The following is a 17,275-nucleotide window of genomic DNA, read 5'->3' as shown; positions in this document are numbered from 1 at the left end:
TAATGACTACTTAAGAAAACTTCAGAGTTTGTGTTAGAAGGAAGTACCAGAATTTCTGGAAAGCTGTTCAGATGAGGAATGGAGTTATCACTAAATTAGATAAATTTTAATTTAGTTGAAAGAAATATTTATATCAGTTTGGAAAAAGTGTAACTTCAATTTATAGGATAAAATGTATAGCTGATATGTTTTGATGATGCAGAAAAATAATGCCTCAAAAATTCAGGGCAAAATTTTCTGCCTCTTGTTAAAAAGGACTTCAATATCAAAAAATATTTCATAATCGTTTTTTGAAGATTTTTGTTTTGAAGGAAATTTCTTAATTTTGAGTTGTTATCAAGAGGTCTAAGCAGGAGGTCTGATCATCAACTGTCATGTTTTTATCTCTCGGTCATTTCTTTGCTTTACTGAATTAACAAGTCAGGATCGATTGACCGGGGTGGCACCTAAAAGCTACATACTATAAAGTTTCTTTACCTTTTCATGGACACTGAGAGAGCGCTATACTGGAGTCCCTTGTTGGTTTGCCCACACTACTCAGTAGCTTTCACTGAAAAACTTGCATTGATTGGTACCATGCCAGCCATACAATTACTAAAATAGACTTAATGGATTTGATTTAGTAAGAACTAGAGAATGTGTAATACCCTCTCTTTTTTTTTTTCTTTTTTTTTTTTTTAACAGATGATAAATTATGGATGAGTAGGTTATAGAAGAGAAGGTAAAATAACTCTTTAATTCTTGGGCAACAGCTGTTTTTCAGAACTTGGCTTTAGGGTCAGGTAGGGTGATGAGAATTAAATATATATATATAGTTTCCATAACTGAGGAAGCTCTTTATACTGCCTATATCTTAGTTGATCTGGTAGCTGAGAGTCCTTGGTAGGAAAATCCAGAAGGAAAAAAAAATGCTGAGTTTTATTGACTGAACTTTTGACCAGAAACTTAGTCTTAACAGAGTTGATCTACCCTTAAATTCTGCTATTCCTACCGTTGGACTCTACCATAGTTCTATACTTGGAGTCACTGACTTCTCTTGTAGAAATAACGCTGTCACACAACTGTAGCAAGGTGGATTTTGGTAGGCATGACAGGATGCAAAATTCAAAGGCTGCTTAGTTATGTCCATAAGTAATTTAAAAGGAATTGTTTAATTTTTCTTACCCGTGGCGATTAGACACTGTGGTCAGGGTGAAAGGCAAGACTTCCTTTATTTCCTGTTTACACAGACTCTCTGCTCTTTACTCTGTGCTCCTTTATGATGGTTTTGGACTCTTTCTCCATGCTACTCAGCACTCTAACAGTCTGTCCTGCTTACTGCTCCCACAGCCCTAGCGCTAGACTAATTTCTGCAGAGCTGTTACGAAAGAATTCATGACTCATTTTTTTCTTTTTTTGCTTGCTTTGAGTGAAATATGCCCACTAAAAACCTTACTGTGGTATGGCATGGAGTACTAACCAACAGGTTAAGTATCTCCTGCTGTATTTTAGAAGGTCTCTGCTGCAGATTCCAGTTTAGACATTGCAGTCTTATCGTGCTTCTTCCCAAATCCTGTCTGTACAGTGGACTAATAAAGATTTTTGAACATGCTTGTGCTCAGAATGTTGCAAATCAGATGGTATTAAGAGAAAGGAAGGGTCAGATGTAGCCTTTGCTGATTTTTCACCAGACTTTGTCTGCTTTTTCCTACATCGCCCTTGTGTGGAGTACAGTGATAGCATCGTTTAGCAAGCAAACCGGTGTTACGGTATGCCTCACCTTATTTTCAGTGTGTAACTTTCCTCTCATGACACTGTGCTACAGCTAGGACTAACCAAACAGTTTTCCTTACTTTTAGGCCACTTTTTATATTCTCTGCCATTACCTCCATGGAAATAATACACTGCCCTGGGTAAGTGGGGCCTTGCATTTTTGTTCTGGAAATGTTCAGTAATATGTTTCATTTATTTATAGCTTGTATTACTTTCTTTGTTCAGATAGATATTATATGAAGATGGAATGGTTTTTCAGATTACTTTTATTTCTTCTTTATGCAGATTTTTTTTTCCTCATGCTACATGCCTGGGAGGGACCAACCTAGATAACTAGTCAAAGCTAACACCATAGCTTTATGAAGTAGTGTAAAGAACATATATATGTATAAAGAATTTTCTTCACTCCACTGCCTGCTATTTTCTGACCTGATTTTATAATCATGATAAGTTGTGCATTCTCCATATCTAAAACTTCTATGCCTTATTAAGGTGCACATCTCAGCATAAGTTTTTTTGTCTTCACATTTTTGTTTTAAGAGAGGAAAGTAGCTTTTTTAATGTTTTTATAGATGACTAATAGTCAAATCAATCACTGAGAGTTTTGATGTTTGAGTCCATATGGTATGATCCAAATCCCACTGTGACTGGTTAGAACCACGGAATCACAAAAGATTGTTTTGATTTAAAAGGATTTTGGAGGAAGCCTCCAAAAACCATAACTAGATGATCTGGAAGAACAAACAAACAAACAAGAAAAGTAAAAAACAAAAACAAAAGACTGCCCCCAACCCTGCAAAAGCAAACCCCCAAAACTTTGTCAGGAGAAGATAAGGATTCAGTGTAGAACTACAAATCACAAAATACAGAATTATTTCTTTTTTGAGAAGACTATTTGTACCACATTTGGCTGACAGGAAAATGCATCTCAGAAATATGTTTCTCTAAATTTGTTTGTTTGCTTGTTTTAAAAAAAGATATCTCACGTGATCAAGTTCACTGCAAAGGCTGGTCACAGAAAACAGTGAAGGAGTAAACAGAATCATCAGGGACAAATAACTCAGTGGACACAGGAGCCTTTCCAGCGGTCAGTAGATTTTGGATTCTTAATCATTTCCAGTCTAGTAAGACAAATTATATAAATACCTGAGAAAGTAAGAAATAAATCAGAGGTTAGGCAGTCTTTCAGTAATCTGAAACACTGAGAACATTTCCATTGCTTCTGAATTAATAAACACTAGGAAAGAAATGATATCATTAGCTGTGTAAAAGTAGTTTAAAAACTATTATGAGATACCTGTTGCAAACAAGTTGAAGAAGTACTTAAGAATAAAAGGAGAAAAGATTCTAGTAAATGCAGCATCTCCAGCTAAAATAATGAGAAATTATATATATAAATATATAAAATGTATATAATATTATTTATATAGTACAATATACAAATTGTATATATATTTGAACAGATTTACTTTTGAAAACTTGAAATTTATTACTCTTGAATTCCTGTTTTAAAACCTTATCTGGACTCCTGATATAATATCTGGAACATCTGGGTGGGCAACAATGGCCAGAGTTCACCCTAACTTTGTGCTTGACAGGATGATAAGATGCGGGTGTGGGAGATGGGGGCACTATTCAGATGAGTCTCCTCAGTCTGCTTTTGTACACTTTACAGATATGCTTCATTAGCCCCTGGAGTGAATTTTCAATGCAGGGAAGTGATTGTGGTGATAAGTCCTAAAAGGGCTGAGATAAAAGTCATTAATAGTTTCATTAATGAACCCAGGTCTACAGTTTGCAGTTTAATAGTTTAGGCTACAGAGCATATCTGAAGAAATTAGTAGAAGGAGAGAACCCCAAGATGCTGTTCTAATCCATTTGTAAGATAAGAGAAGTCAAAATACCTTGCCATACTATTCAGCCTTTTGCAAAGGATCACAACAGCAGGGTAATGTGATGGCAGTAGAATGTTCCATAGCAGCCAATATATATTTTACTTTCTCCTAATTTTTTATTAGTTGTTACACAAATTACTTTTTTTTTTTTTTTTTTTTGGTTAATGATTCTATGCCATAACACTGAGATACTTCTTTTTGCTATCTTCCTCCAATTTTACAGTTAACACAGTATAATTGCAACTCCATATTCTTGGTTAGATTAAAAAAAAAAAAAAACAACAACAACTACTTCTTCACTTTTGGGGTTAGCGCCTAGCATTGACTATTACTGCAAAGTAAGTCTACACTCAGGAGGAAAAATATTCCAACATCTTTTTGCAAAGCCTGCTTATGCTCTGTAAAGTGGTGCATTTAATTCTTTGTACTTACAGCATTGCTTTTTTAAATGGTATTTCAAAGCTTACGGTACCTTGACTTGTAGGAACAGAGTATTTGTGATTAAATTCTGTAAGTGAAAACAGCAGGAATTGTGAGCCTACCACATGCAGAGTCGTGTTCTATATTAAGTTAAGATTAGTATCACTTTTGCATTCTTTTTATTAAGTTTATTTTTTATTTTACTTGTCCAGGCTCCATCTCTGGAAGGCCCAGGACTTGCTATCTTGAAGCATCCAGTCCTTGAGCTTTGGAAAATTTCCACAACAGTAGTCTTATTGACAAATTAGGACTTGATTCTCAGAGTAGGTCTAGATATTCTGTCTGTCCATACTGATGGCAGACCTTAGGTACTTAAGTATCATTATTAATGTATATTTCAGGTGCAAAACCAGAGAAAATTGATAAAAGGAGAGTACTGCTGATACTGACTGCTCTCTGAGCATTGATTTTGCTAGAATATTATCTTTAAAGTTACAAAGCCAGGAAGTTAAGTTTTTGAGATGAGAACGCATGTTGGCATGATTGAACTTAAAAGCTTTTTTGTATACAAAATAGTCATCTGCAAGGTTTAATATTTTGAAATACACTGAGGCAGAGGGAATATGGAAGTAAAACTAGGGTGCGACTATCATTAATTGAATAGTTAAGGCAATTAATGCAGTACAATGTGTTAAAGGTCAAGTAAAGGTACAATCCCTGGTTGTAAATGTTAGTGTATAGCCATTATTAAGAGAGAACAGTTTGTCCATTTAGTTTTAAGGAAGGATGATGCCATCAAATTCTGTCTCATACTCACTTCCTGCCTAATTTCAAGGAACACTGTGCACCTGTCATTATACTTCCTAATCTTTTAAAAACCTCTTTAAAGTGTGTCTCCAGAGCTAACAAAATACCTTTTTCCTGTCTACATTATATGTAAATAACAGATTCATGAAAGAGGTTTCCTTTGGTTAATTGGCTTGGTTTGGTTTCAGAAATTACAGAGCAAGGCAATTGTGAAACTCTGCTGTTTCCATTAAGTGGCTAGTGTTTTAGATGTTCTTTCCAAATATTGCTGATGATTGCAGAATCATGACAGAAAATAAAGTTCCTCCACAAGAAGCAAGTTCTGTTAAGACTAAGAAAGAGGTTTTGTTCTTATAATAACCTGAATAACTTGCTGATGTTGATTTTTAGAAACGAGAAGTCATAAATCTCTTTTCAGAATTCCTCTTTCAGCAAAGAACTGAGTGATTCTGCTCGTGCGAGAGCTGAAGCTGTTCAGTATTGCACAGCTAAATGTAATATATGTTTAAGAAATTTCAAAATGCTTTATGTCACCTTTCTGTTGTTTGTCTGCTCTACAGACAAAATGAACAGATTTCCGGATACTGATGTGATGTTTTTAACATGCCTGCTACAGAGCTAAACAAGTATCTATGTTCAAAACATACATCACATTTTCAAGCCAAACTTAGTCAAACCCATCACTGTTTCCTTGATAAAGAGGTAACACTTTCTATTTTTATTTTATCAAGCAGTCTGACTTAGTGAGAAGGACAAAATCAATTATTTCTGATTTGATAATTGTGATTACAGTGTCTTCTTGCTTTTGGTAAGGGAGGAAGACACAAAAAACTGAAGTGGGGCACATGAGTGAACATCCTTAAAAATTTAAATGCTTAAAATTTGATCAGAATAGAATTCCTAGCTTTGAAATCCATTTGTCTATGGAATCTGTTCTTTAGGAAGTGGTATAAAAAGCTGAAAGAAATGAAAAAAGCACTGGAATGTTTATGGAGAATTTTTGTATAGAGATAGCGATAGAAGTGGATGCTAGCCCTTCTGTTTTTTTTTTTTTTTCTCCTGCTTTTCTTCCTGTTTTTTATAAGTATGAATGAGACCTAGGCCCTAGTCTAACCCTATTCAACCTAAATTAAAGACTTCATTTACTTCAGTATGGCTTTGTGCAAATCTTAAAGGAATATTGTCAATATTCAGACATAATATTTTTGTATTACACAACAAAGGACATAAAAAGTAGCCAGAGGTATAAAAAGAATAAATTAGTTAAAAGACTAAGAAAAAGGAAGAAAGAATTCTTTCTTTTGTGTGTGTATTTACATGAAAGTGTTGCCTAGGAAAGTTTGGGAACAGGGATATTTAAGATGACAATCATGAAACTTGTGTTTATAGTTTCAGTTGATTGCAGCGGGAGTTTTTGACTAGAGCTGTTAGAGAACTGGATGGAAGTAAGAAGATTAATCACATAGTCCAAACTAGCAAAAATAAAAGGTTCAGGCATAGTCACACAATGATCAATTATTGTAAGTAAGTTTAATGTAAGAAGGAGACACATGACTATTTAATACAAGACTTTGCTGTTTGCATTCGTGAACTTTTCATTTTTGCTGGCATGAAAACAGGAAATACACCAACAAGCTGGAGATGAAATCAGTGGTACAAGAGTAGAGGAATGAATGATTTGAGTTATACATGCCATTCCCTTCCATCTTTACATGTGGTAGGAAGCAGTTACTGGTGCTATATCACTTAAAAATTAAAACGTTTGGCTTATTAGAGAATATAGAGCATAAAACAGCACTGCGCTTGTCAGAGTAACGCTAAGTGACCAAAATAGACACACACCTCCTCTCCAGTGCATATTACTTTGTCATATGATACGTGACTTTTTTCTGTTCTTAGCAATGCAAATTAGAGGATGTGATTTATGACCTCAATTTCACCTGTGAAGCCTGGTTAGTTCCAAGAAGTGTCCGAATAAAAGAGAAGAGATGAAAGCTTCAAATAGTTAAAGGGGCTTTAAGTCCTTTCCAATCTCTTAACCCTCCTATTAAATAGTGTACAACAAAATAACCCATATTATTATTCAGAACATCCTTTCAGTTTGATCTGGACATAACTGATTGAATAATAAGAGTTAACACTAAATATGTTAGTATCCTTAGAGGGTAAAGCATGATTGAATTTCCATGAAGGGACAGAAGAGAATACTTGTGGGTAGATATTGAAATAGATAGATCTGGTTTTGGTAGCTTCTTGAGAGGACCCAGAAAATTCTAAAGTACTGAAATGTAAGTGGCCAACTCTATTTGACATTGAATAGATACTTTGAAGACTATTATGAGGGACAGGTCACAAAACCATAAAAGTAATTAGAAAGCACTATGTGGATCTCAGTTCTAAAACATTATGTTGCACTCCACAAATTCTTTAAGAACTCTCCTGTTGCCCCACAGGCCCTTCCCCAACCTAATCTCCTCTCTACTTCCATGTATTTTAATCTGTGTGTTTATTGGACTAGTCTATAAATTTTCTAACTAGCACTTTTAAAGCTGGCATACCTAAACTGAGCTTTCAAATATTTGAAATACCCTTTTTTTTTTTTTCCCAAACTGATGTTACTTTTCAAAAAAAAATGCTGCTAAGGCCAAAACTAGCAAGTGCATTCTGTTATTTTTGTAAGACTATCACAGGAATGCCAATGAAAATATTCTTAAGTTACAATGGGTGTAACACAGGATTTTCACATTACCCCCTCCCTCTGGGGGAAATCCATAACTTTGTCTACAATGTGAACTCTGCTCAAATGGATTAGAGCAGATTTACTCAGTCAGTGTGTTTGTTTCCACTTCCATTTTCATTGGCACACAACCAAATAACTAAGGGGAAACAGGCAGTGCTGGGCCCCCACCCTGGCTCTGAATATATTTTCTTCTATTGTAGCTGGTTCCCTCAATTTCCCAGATCAATCAGTATCTACTAGACTCACTGCTGTGATAAAGTCAATTGCTGTCAAGAGATAGCATATCATGTGCTAGGGGGATCAAGAGTGGCAGTGATAACCCAATAGAAACAAACACCTTCTAAATTCCAGAGTAAAACAGAAGATAGAGGCAATATGGAATATCTGGAAACATGCTGAATTTATAATGATCTCCATATTGTGCAAATATTCTGAGTAAATGGAGAACACCAACTCCAGTTGTTCAAGCTCTATAACAGTATTTTGGAGACTAGTCATATGACAAAGGAGGATAATATCAGTACTTTGGTAATTCCATATGAGAACTGGTTAGGAAGTTCATCTTTAGTGATCAGTTCCCTAAAATGTCCAGTATGAAGTCTCAACAGCTTTTGAATGAACTGAGCACCCTAAACAATGTATCCAAATAAGAACATATCTGTCCCATACAAAAATGACTGAGAATCACACTGTGATATATTTAGTTGTGGAAAAATAAATAATAAAAGTTTCCTAAAGGCACAGCTATGTTGATCAACTTGTGCCATCATGGTTTAATAAAAGTCTGCTGCCAGTTTATCTCCGTTCATGTTAAATGCTTCCTGAATCCGTAATTTACTGATCTTACTTCTGCTTTTCTAAGCTTAACCTCAGATTCAAAAATGAAACTTTGCTCTTCCTGATTTTTAGTACATTATTACTGCTACTGACTTCAAGCAGAGTCTAGCAGATAATTTGATTATCATGTTTGAAACAGGATGCACTAGCACTTGTTTCCCTTGGTTAGTTCCCCTTACATACATTGATCACCTCTTAGTGTAGTACATAAGACATGCCCAAGACCATTCCCTGGTGTTGACTGCTGAGTTAACTCAGTATCCCACATTCCTACTGTAAAAAGCAGGGTAGCTGTGTTCAAGTTGCGTGTTGGGAATGGTCCCTGGCCTGTGCTAGCTACTGAATCATGTCCAGGAACTATTTGGACAAATGCTAGCTGGGCTGGCCAAAGTCATGCTGCGGGTTATCCCAGCAATTTAATGCTACCAATAGTACAGTCCCAGAGTTGGGGACTGTGCTCTGGGGCTGTTTGTTTTATCCATCAAAATGTAGCTATTAAGCTAATGAGAAGTTGCTTGAGATTAATTTCAAATCCAAAGCATGAGGTTTACAATCCCTCCCAGTTATATTTCTTCTTTTTAATTATTATACATCTGCAGGTATTCTGAGATACTATGGACACCCAGAGAAATGCCAGTGGACTTTTTGAATTTTAAGTTCCCTGCCTTCATCACTTTCATGTCAGTGAATTCCACAGTCTAAACTTGTACCATATGAGAAAATATAATACCTATTTTTGATCTGCCACATATAATTTTGCTAAGTGCTCTGAAAAAAAATCTTCTTCAAATTTTATGTAAAAATTTGATTTTTCAGTAATCTTGTAAACGGTAAGGTTAGAGCATCAGGACGAAGCAATAATAAAGAGTGACTTCACAGACAATAGCTACATTTTCATATATGACTACAAACTAGCAGAATTTCATTATTCTTAGATGCACCAACTGATGCACCATTTAAAGAATATACTGTAAAACGTACTGTAGCAGCAAAAGAAGATGTAAGACAAGCTGATATGACTGGCCAGGACATAGTACTTTCTTTGTCTCCTAAATTCAGTGGCCAAAACCCAGTTGTTGAATAATCTGTGAGAGCACAATCTTGTCTTTCATCAAAATATAAAAGACCCTGCCAGGGTTATGTGCTATTTCCAGTCAGGAATATGGAAGGTTTAAATTCTTACTGGGTACAAGGAGTGCTACGCAGATGATGCAATGGGAGTGATGCAGAACGAGAGCCTGAACTGAGGTTTTAATAGTGCTTAAAATAGTCTTTTTTCTTACAAATCTATATAAAAAAAAGTCACACTTGCAAACTAAGAATAGTACAGAGAGATGTGAGATTCTCGCCAATTGCAGCTTTATTATATGTACATTTGCAAAATGTACTTGATTATATGTGGTTCAGTTTTAAGTAGGATAATGTAAAATTTTACTCATAAAAAGTTTATGAGATTTTTATCTCTTGAATTAGGCTGAATATGTTACGAATGAATCTATGTAGATGGATTCATACTCAAACTGATACCATGTTTTTATCCTATTGGGGATTTTTTCTATGCCACATGTTAATATGAATACATATTTTAGGAATGTTGTAGAGAATTATTTAAAATGTTTTGGGACTCATTTTTCATGATTCATACTACACTGCCAGATATTGTAGTAACTGGGAGTTTAACTCAATAGCTAGAAAATTTCAAAACAAAACAAAACAACAAAGGTGAGCTAAAATACCTATCTCCACACAGAAATTTAGCCTCAAAATCTGCAAGTGTGCTTCTGATGCCTCTGCAGAGATGGACATTCCATATCAGATCCCACTAGCAAAGGATGACGGGACAGGTTTGAACCTCCCCCAGAGGAATAATGATTCTGTTTTTTCAGTGGGAAGGGCAGGGAATAAGAGGCTTCGACATTGTTACAATTTTAGAAAAACATCACTGGATTAGAATCAAACATTGCCTTTCCTGGACTGTAGGCAGAAAGTAATTTGGGAAGGAAATTCACAGATTGAAGGGAAATATTTTTGTGACAGTTTGATTTAAAACCCCTCAAATTAATTCAGTCAACAGCTCAGGTATCTGGAATATGCCATGTGGGCTGGGAAGGAAAGGAAGGAAGAATATGGATTAGAGTGTGGACACTAGGCCAGATGTGAGAACGTTTCATGTGAATTATTTTGTCATATGAAGTAATGCATGTGCCTGAGAGTAGACATCTCTCTTTCTGAATGGGTCTTTGCATTGGTCTACTTACTATTCCTTTCCATAAGAGGAAAAGAAAATGTTGACAACTACAGAGAATGCAACTACAGAGAACAGCATAGTGGTCTTCACTGCTTAGGTCTAGACAATGCCTCCCCGATTTCATATGCCAGCAACTGCAGTCACACACCTGTCTCCCGTTTTGTTTGTTCCCAGACCTCTCTGAGGTGAAGACATGACCAAATACAGGATGCAAATGCATCAGTGTGCAAGAATGGACTTTAAACATCCATTTTTTAAGTCCACACCTAAATTCAGATTATATGAGTGAGTCATGTTAGGATGAGCTCAAGTATTTTAGCTTTTTAGGGCTATGCACATGGTAGAAGTGTGGAAATATTATTATTATAATTAAGGGCTAGGTACATTCATACACAGTCACAATCATATTTCCAAACCACAGAGTTCAGCCCTGTCAAATCTTATGAGCAATAAGGTACACACCAGGACAATAATCTAATTTCCCTTTTATTCATTTATTTATATATTTATTTATTTATTGCAGAGAGAATCATTTTATTTTGCTTTTGTCATTTTTAAAGCATTTATTAAAATACAATTTGAATATTTAAATAATTAGGATTAGGATGGTGTGTTTCATCTGAGGATTACACGTGCTAACATTGAATTGTTTGTCATATATAGCAAATCTTATAAGCGTGTAATGTAGCAAAATAAGAATCTTTTGAGAAGATTTTACAGTTTGAGAATTAAATAAAGACATAGAAATGAACATGCCACAGCTCCTCATTTACAGTTCCTGCTGACAGAACTTGAACACTTTGTGGCTTGTGCACAGAGCGGACAATACCATTTAAAATGTTCAGAGGCTTCACTGTGTGCCATGTTTAATTAAAAAGTTTAATGTTTTGTATTAAAATTGGCATAGGTCCGATCTTACAACTGACAGTGAGTAAAGAGCGTTCCTTTAAGTTTAGGTGGAACAACATGTGGCAGCGCTTTGCAACAAGTATATTCACTCTTTCTATAGAGGTATTTATGTGCATCTACACCTTCCCTTAACCTCTGAAATGATTTTTTAAAGAGGAGAAATCCAAGCAGGGATGGTACTGGCTACTGCTGAGACCTTTGCCATACTATAGCTGCTCTGGATTTAATGTTTGTGTCTCATGCTGAAATAACACAGGTCTGTTTTTTCTGTCACCATTCCAGCCCACCCACATCTTGGTGGTTTGGCCCTTCTTCTTGCTTGTCTGCAGGTGTGTCCACTACTGACCTCATTCACCCATTTATTTGGAGTCATAAATACATTTGACCTAATGTTTGGCCGTTTCTCTGTAGATTCTGCCTAAAACCCTTTTAATTATGAGATCCTTGAAACAAAAGAGTGACAAGCATTTTATTACTTCTAACAAGGCAAGGTTTCTTCTTGCCTAACATTCATCAAAACAGATATTTTCACACAGTCACTGTGAATGATTGTAAGGTTTCACTTCTATTTTAGGCTTTACCACACAGTTGCTGTGTGTATAAGTGGCTAAGTCACTTGACGTCAGTATGCTTTTCTCGTACTTGGCCCAAAGTGACAATACTTTTAAGTGCTTTTTAGCACATGCAGATTGCTTAAACGTTATCAGATGTCTACATGAAAGCAAATTATTACTAAATATGTATTGCTGTCTTTTATATCTAGAGCATTAAGTACTGTAGCTAAGATTTTCTGAAGCATTTGGGGTGGCATAATTCTGTTAGGGAAGTTTTTATTGTTCACTTGTGTAAGAACAGAGTTAACAGACTGTTTTTTTTAATGATTATTTTTTAATATAATCTATCCCACAATTGCATAAATTTACTACAGATTGTATTCATATGAAAGTTATCTCCTCTACAAAGAGAGTTAAGCAGAGTGAAGCATCATCTCAAAATGAAAGCTTGTAGTTTTCTGTCTTACTTTTACCAGGGAGACTCTTTAAAACTACTGAGACTACTAAGTCAACCAAAACAGGCTCTTATTGGCATCCTGTGCTACTGCCTACACTTTATGTAGTCATTAGCATTTCTGTCCAGTGGAAAATGCTGCACAGAAGGCCAGTTGCATGCTACAGTCAATGGGTGGAAGAAATAAAAACTCTATGCAAGCTATAATTTAATATAAAAATAAACTAGATAATATATGAATTACAAGAACAGATATAGATATTTCTCTCTAGAGTGTTTTCTTTCAAATGTTTTCTTTTGATTTAAACCTTTGGGGCTAAAATAAGCTCTGTCCTAAGCTTGATTGTTTTTGCTGTTTAAAAAAAAAAAATCTTGGCCAAACAAAATTTGCTGTCCCGCCATTTTTCAAGGTTGGATAAGAGTGAAAGGGAAAGCAGGTGGAGAGGTAGAAGTCAAAAGCCTTTTTTGAGAGGCAAATACAGAAGGTACAGAAGGGGCAAAAGGTGAGGGGAAATGATGACCATGGAGAGAAGTAAGGAAGGATGAAAAGTTAGATGAAAATGTGAATAAAAGCACAGACTTGGGGAGCAAGTGCTGGAAGGTGGTGGGCATATGAATGGAAAAAAGAAAAGTGCAGATTTATAGGAAGAGCTCATATAGAAAGTTTCCCTGCAAATCTGTAATTCAGCTTTGGTGTTCTGGATGCATGTGTGGAGTTCTGGATGCTGGAGTGCCTGAATGTGTCCTCAGCTGCTCACAGCATGTGAAAATCACTTTCACATTGTGTATCTCAGTCCCACAGAAGAACTGCTTTATTAGTTCACGGAGTGGAGTTCTGTGCTGTAGCACAAAGAGGCAAAATCTAGTAGTGGGATAGGTGGGCTATTCATTTTGTTCCATAGGACAGAATTCTCTGTTGTGGTTTTGTGTGTGCTTATATCTGTATGTATGGTACAATTACCTGTAGTATTTCAGCTAGGCTCATGTTTTAGGGCCTCAAATAATGCAGCATGGTATAGGAAGGAATAATGTAAGACACCCTTTGCAGAAAGTAAAAGGCATGTATGTGAAGTAGGCAGGAAAGTAGTAGAAGAGTGGGAATAGTATGCTCTTGTGGTTAGGAAAATTGGCCACCACGAGAATGAGATTCCATCCCTGCTTTTGCCAGTAAGTTCCCACTAATGATGGCCAAACTGCTTTGACCAAAATTTTCCATTGGCCACTGACTTTGGATTATTTAAATTTTCTACAGTGGGATAGACTGGCAGACTGGTCTTCCAGCTGCAGTTTAGAGTCTTTGTTAGTGTACTTTGGACATATAAAATTCTGTGTGAATACTAAGAATGGGAACCCAAAACCCATGGAAAATTTTGCCATTTTTGCTCATTGTCTCTGTGCCTAGCTTTCTCTTTACAAAATGGGCATGATAGAAGGGAAAAAGCCACTTCCCAAACAGCTGCTAAAGTCAATTACCATTTGTTAATCACTCAGGTGACACTGGTGAAAGCTCTAAAACACTCATGAAGAAGTCATTAATTTTCCTTTTTAGTATAATGTTAAAGTGTCATATTTTTAACAATTCATTTATCAAATGAAACATGAGTCCTGTAGAAAAAATAATATGTGATTGTGAAATGAACACTGTATACCAGGGTATTCACACGGAGAAAACAAACGAATAGCTGATGAAAGTTTCAGCTTGAGAAATATTGACAGTGAGTGCTTGAGTTTGCTGAATTGTGAGGGTGTTCATGTTACACTTTTAGCATATTCCAAGAAGGAGGAAAGATGAAGTTTTTCTGGATAACATATTTACAGAAAGATTTTCCTGTTTTCTAAGCAGTAACACAATTCTTGATGAGCAAGTTTTTTTGGGGGGGAGGGGGAGAGGGAATTCTTGACCAAGAATATCATGCCTCAGATTATTCCCATTAAAATCAATAAAGTATCTCATATTGCTTGAAGAAAAGTCTGTGGTGTGTATTCCAACAAGTATTTGGTATCCACAGTTCAGAACTGGGGCCAATAGCATTGCAAAATATCTGTCATTTTTGGCAGAGGTTGCTGCAGCACTTTTTCTCGTTAATGAGTAAAATAGGTGGTGTTTATAGAAAAATGACTGTCTCATGAGAAGCAGTGCAAAAAGTTCCATTCAAAACCATTCTGTTTATATATAGTTTTGTTGTTTGTTTTCTTTTCTTTTTACTTACTACTGTGGACATGTGCATGAAAACAGGATATTTCTCCTTCAAATTGCAGTCATGGCCTCTATGCCAAAACGGAGCCAACCCATTTCAGAAAAAGTAAACTACTCTGCTCACCAAATCTCTTTCTTCCATGTAAAGTAAAGTTTATAGCACTTATTTTCCTATCTATATTTAGGAAGTGTTTTTGTGCATCAGTTCTGTAAAACCAACAAACCACTATGGATATGACAAAAAGATAGTGTAATAGTAAATGTATGAGAAGATGAAATGAGTTAAGTGACAACAGTATACAAAACATTTATACTTTAGTATTCACGGTGACAGGAGAGATAAAAGTATTTTTGTTATGTGTGCTAGTGTTTTTTATTTACACAGCTTAGAAACCATGATACATACACAAGAGAGCAATAAATAGAAGACCTAGGTCTTATTTTGGTTTATGGTAATCAATAGAATTTGCAAACACAGCCTTCCCTTAAGGGTGTCTGTGTTTTTCTCTGGCACTCAATTTTGACTATTCCAATCCCAGACTGAATTTAATACTCTACCAAATAAGAACAATAAACTAGGCGTTACTAATAAACAGCATGTTTCTTCTGGTAGCTGTAAGTTCAGCAATGTTTTATAATGATATGGAGATATATTTTAGGGGTCCAGGGTTTGCTCATTGCACATTGGCACCTGTGTTCTATGCATTTACATCACCTGAGGATCAGATCCGAATGGCTGAGACCTTGACTCCAGCTCCATCTGGGTGCAGCTGCAAGCTCCTGATTGCCCAGACACTCAGTGTCATTAATTTCGCTGTCAGGAATGTGTAGAAGAGTGCGTGTGGCTTGCTGCCACATCCTCAGTGCCTGTAGTCCTGGTACTAGAAATACTGAAGGTGGGAACGGGAATGGGAGAGCACGTGGTTGGAGGCAGCCCATGACAGAGCTGTCTGCCAGCTCTGGACCTCCTGGAGCCTCACTTGCCCTGAGCAAGGAGTCCGCAGCAGCTCCAACCATGCTTCTCCCCTTGCTCTTCCACTCAACCTCGGCTGCTTCCCTGAACGGCTATATGCATCTGGGCAGAATCCCCTGGAAGAAGCCTCTGTACAGCTGCAGGATTTATATTCATTGTACTAATAAGTGAATATTCCCTCCTGGTTCATAAATGGAACAGCAAGGTTTCAGAATACATGAACCTAATCCTCTGATTGTACAGATTTTCAGAGAAATTAGCGTGAACATGCTCCTGCTTGCACTACATAATGTTTTCCAATATCATGAGTGCCAAAGATTCCCAAAGCTATCAGTAAAACTTAAAGACAAACTTTTTTTTTCTCTCTCTCTCTCTCTTATTTGGTTGTATAAATAAGTATTCCACAATTCTGCTCTATTGTAAGCAGCCATCATTTGGCTCTGAAAGCTCAGATAATGAATAATCTCTTTATTTCCTTGCAGCCACATGGCTTCATGATTTACTCATAAAAATAATAAAATCTCTGCAAAATGTACGTAAGAACTCTCTTTTCAAATGTAAACTGCTTCTTTTGGGACATGCCAGTGCACAGCACAGAAAGGGTCCTGTATAAACTGTAGAAATAGGTTGTGATCTGAAGAAATGTGGAGAAACTGAGAGCACAGCCCAAGTCTTACAAGTTACCCTGGCAGAGCAGTTACTTTCGTAAATAAATACCACTTGGAAAACTAACTTGCCTTAGGTGACAGTTACTCTTTGTGTGAAATAATCTTCCTTAGAGGTTGGACAGGTGAGAATTGTCCCTCAAAATCCCTTCCCTTGCAAGGGAATTGTGTAATAGACTTCATCCCATGCTACAGAGTAAGGGTCTATTTACTAAGGCTGTACAATATGAGTTAGCTACATCACGGCTTCAGCAGTGGAGACATCAAGGCTACTCCAGAGGAGCTTGTTACATGTGTGCCAATGTTATGGCTGCTTCCTACACAAGCCTGACACCTGAAAACTTTTTTAGTTGTTTTTAGTTTAGGCAAATAATAGTGCAAGTTCACATTTTCTCATCCTTCTTCCCACTGTTGCAGTGTTTATGCAGGATTGGGACCCAGTTAAATGTTTGCAAAATAATTCAGCATATATCTGCTAGGCAGAGTTTATTGTCTTTTGTTATCTTTCGGTAATCTTCAGTTTCCATCAAATGTGCTCAGAGCTGCTTTGGCATATTGTTACAGATTTTAACAGCAGGCAGATCACTGTAATAATACGTTACAATAAATGATGTAAATATATGATAGAGGACTAAATATAAAAGAAGGAAAAAATACAGTCTTGAGGAATAAATGGGCCTGAAAGTTGCACATTGAAGCACAACAGGTGAGTAAAGGAGTATGAAGAATCAGATACAAATTTATTAGAGTCTTACTACCCCAAATATGCCAGTGGCGCTGAGTCAGCACGGGAAGAGTGCAGTAATCTGCTGCTGACCAGTACT

General features: G+C 36.3%; 1 protein-coding gene across 1 annotated transcript in view; it reads left to right on the top strand.

The window, feature by feature from the left end:
• Positions 1 to 17,275, top strand: part of ADGRG6 (adhesion G protein-coupled receptor G6) — a 314,344-nt gene that overhangs the window by 18,665 nt on the left and 278,404 nt on the right. The window lies entirely within an intron of this gene.

The sequence above is a fragment of the Tinamus guttatus genome, unplaced genomic scaffold (genome assembly GCF_059628265.1).
Source record: "Tinamus guttatus ecotype Peru unplaced genomic scaffold, ASM5962826v1 Tinamus_guttatus_pri_ptg000164l, whole genome shotgun sequence".
Classification (NCBI taxonomy): domain Eukaryota; kingdom Metazoa; phylum Chordata; class Aves; order Tinamiformes; family Tinamidae; genus Tinamus; species Tinamus guttatus.
This window is presented reverse-complemented; position numbering and strand designations above follow the sequence as displayed.